General features: G+C 34.0%; 1 non-coding gene across 1 annotated transcript; it reads right to left on the bottom strand.

Moving 5' to 3' along the window:
* Positions 1 to 2291: 2291 nt before the first annotated feature.
* On the bottom strand, positions 2292 to 2351 carry LOC111760273 (U7 small nuclear RNA). The gene has a single exon (XR_002794017.1). It is a non-coding gene; the product is annotated as a U7 small nuclear RNA (small nuclear RNA).
* Between the last annotated feature and the right edge of the window lie 529 nt (positions 2352 to 2880).

Raw genomic sequence — 2880 nt, forward strand, 5'->3', positions numbered from 1 at the left:
ATACCTATTAGACTGGCCACTATTAAAAAGTTGGAAAACTAAATGTTGGTGAGGATGTGTATAGATGGACCTTATTCACTGTTGGTGGGAATGTAGAATGGTACAGACACTGTGGAGGACTATTTGGCAGTTCCTAATGAAGTCAAATATAGATTTGCCATGTGACCAGGCAATGCCATTACTAGGTATATACCCAGAAGAACTGAAAGTAGAGACACAGAAATCTATACACCAATGTTCATAGTAGTGTTATTCACAATTGCCAAAACTTGGAAACAACCCAGGTGTCCACCAACTGATGAATGGATAAACAAATTATGGTGTATACACATGATGGAATATTATATAGTGGCAAGAAGAAATGAAATCATGAAGCATATAACAACTTGGATGAACCTGGAGGACATTATATTGAGTGAAGCAAGCCAGACACAAAAGGACAAATATTGTATGATTGCACTATTATGAACTAAAGATATTCTGTAAACTCATGGGGTTAATAATTAGAATATAAGTCCCAGAAAATAGGAGGGTAGAAAATAGAAAGCTAAAGGTTAAACCATGCAGAATTGGTAAAAAAGCTTGTTTGTAAATCTTTGGAAATAAATAGAAATGGTTAAAGCATATCATGGTGTCTGTAACTAGCAGTGCTATTATATGGATATGACAGTGATTGAAAGGGAAAGTCTAAGGTGATGTTTATTACTAGAAGGAAAGCTAAAACTAAGACGGGACTCTATAAGATAGTAAAACCTCATGTAAAACACAAATATGGGTGATATTGCATATATAAGACTGTTTCTGCAAAATATAAATACAAATATACTAGAGAGAAGGAAACTGAATAGCAGGTATGTATGACAGGGAAAGCATAAAGAGATTGAGAGGGAATGATTTTTGGTTGGGTATTTGCTTTTTGCTTATTATTATTATTAGAATAATGAAAATGCTCTAAGAATGACTGAAGTGATGAATGCACAAATATGTGATTACACTGAATACCATTGATTGTACACTTTTGATAGATTTATGCTTTAATAATATGCATCAATAAAATTTATTTGTTAAAAAAAAAAACTACATCTCCTAATGGATTAGTTACTCTCTGAAACAATGCTGATATATTCATTGCTCTCTTGGGGAAAATAGTCATCCTAAATCTAATGACTGATCTACATGTGTAGTAGTTTGATATGGTTATGAATTCCAAAAGTAGATATTGCATTATGTTCGTGATCTGGTCTGTACCTGGGCATGATTGAGTTATGACTGGGGTTTTGACTGGGTCATGCCATTAGGGCCATGAGTCCCCCCTCACCAAGGGGTGGGGACTCACAGATAAAAGACATGGCAAAGGACTGAGTTGAGGGTTCCTAATGTTGGAGTTTGGATGTTGGAGTTTGATGCTGAAGTCTTAAGCTGGAGCCCCGGGGAAAGAAACAGAGCTGTTCACCTGATATTCTACAAGTGATCTTGTAGAGAGAGGCAAAGTCTAGAGAGCCTCATAGACTACAGCTGACCTTTTGGAGAAAACAGAGGAGATGAGCCCAGGGGAACCCAGGAAGCCAGAACCCTTGCAGACATCAGCAGCCACCTTGCTCCAACACATAAAAATAGACTTTGGTGAGGGAAATAACTTACGCTTTATGGCCTGGTATCTGTGACCCGCAGATGTCATGCAGAGAGACAGATAGATACATTCTTCTCTTCTTGTATAATCTTTGTACTAAGAAATAATTATTCTTAAGTTTGGGTTTTTTCCCTAGACTTTCTCTATGCTTTATGGAGATTGTGCTCATAAAGATTTTGTAATCATCCTTTCTTCAACTAACCTGGTAATGTTGGCACTAATCTTAGTAAAATCATTTTATTGCCTACATAATATTCCAGATCTTCATCAGAAAAGATCTGTGTTGTTGAACTTTTTTATTTTAATTTTCCCCTTTATAAATTATGAATTTCTTTCATGCATACAGCTGTTTATCATATTTTATCCATATCCCTAAAATTAGATTGCCTATATCAAAGAATATATAGATTTTTAAGCCTATAGATATAAACTTTACTAATCAATTTCTAAAAAGATAACACCCATGTTTATTCTTACAAGAAATGTAGGAAATAATTAAACAATGCTACCATATTTTGAAAATATTTATCCCTTCATCATATTTTTGGACTAATTTTGTTGGCCTTTTAACTTATATGAATATCTTATAGACATTTCATCTTATGACATAATCTGATTTGTCTATCTTTTCCTTTCTGATTTCTTGCAGTACTTTTTTTTTAAGGGTCTTCCAGCTAAAGCCAGAAACCTACTAGACAAATTTAAAAGAGTTATAACAGTCTTATATTACTTTTATGTCTGGAAAAGTCTTCCCTCATATATAAATTTGATGTTTATTATATATCTATTTTCTTCTAGACTTTTCATATTCTGGTTTTTCTCTTTTAACTCTTTAGGTGTTTCAGATAAATTTCCCCAAATCAAAACTTCATTTTTTTCTCTTACTATTTATTGAAAAACTTTAATTTATGTTAATATATGTTTAATACATATACAGTGGGAAAATAAATCTTCCCTGGATTTCTCAGTCTTCTTACAGAACACCAACCCTCCTGAGTCATGGCAATTGATATACCATAAAACAGAAAGAATTTGGTTTTATTTCCATAAGAAAAAATTACCTTTCACAGGCCTTGAGTATTAGATATTTAACCATTTCTCTCTTTCAGGGTGAAGCTAATTACACCCATCAAACAAATAATAAACCTTCCCTTATCTCTGAGAGCCTACTGGTTACATTCTAAGGCAGGAGCCTGTACTGAAGGAAAGAGCTAGGCCCCTGGAGAGGGGCAGAGTGTTATCTTTCCTTG

Source organism: Dasypus novemcinctus, chromosome 1 (genome assembly GCF_030445035.2).
Source record: "Dasypus novemcinctus isolate mDasNov1 chromosome 1, mDasNov1.1.hap2, whole genome shotgun sequence".
Taxonomy (NCBI): Eukaryota; Metazoa; Chordata; class Mammalia; order Cingulata; family Dasypodidae; genus Dasypus; species Dasypus novemcinctus.